General features: G+C 38.1%; 1 non-coding gene across 1 annotated transcript; it reads left to right on the top strand.

Moving 5' to 3' along the window:
• Window positions 1-74, top strand: TRNAS-ACU (transfer RNA serine (anticodon ACU)). Its single transcript has one exon. It is a non-coding gene; the product is annotated as a tRNA-Ser (tRNA).
• Window positions 75-370: the final 296 nt, after the last annotated feature.

Here is a 370-nt window from a genome sequence, read left to right on the forward strand (position 1 = left end):
GTCTCTGTGGCGCAATCGGTTAGTGTGTCTGGCTACTAACCAAAAGGTTGGTGGTTCAATCCCACCCAGGGACGTAATTGACATTGTTATCAGATTTTGGTGATCTTTAAGTAGACAAGTCAAAATTTCAAACCCCCTGTTATGGTGTAGGGTACCTGGCCTTCTCTGATGTAATCAGAGTTAGATTTGATTCAGTGATTTTATAAAAACAGATAGGAAGCACAATTTAGCAGTGGGTTGCAGAGAAAAAGAAATATGCTGGCAAAAAAAATCCAATTGAGTGATTAAACAGCTCTTCATTTTCTGGCTTTATTTTTATGCTAACAAATTTGTTCTCTGAAAAGTGTCCACAAAGCCAAGTCTCTGATTA

The sequence above is a fragment of the Pseudophryne corroboree genome, unplaced genomic scaffold, assembly GCF_028390025.1.
Source record: "Pseudophryne corroboree isolate aPseCor3 unplaced genomic scaffold, aPseCor3.hap2 scaffold_1007, whole genome shotgun sequence".
Lineage (NCBI taxonomy): Eukaryota > Metazoa > Chordata > Amphibia > Anura > Myobatrachidae > Pseudophryne > Pseudophryne corroboree.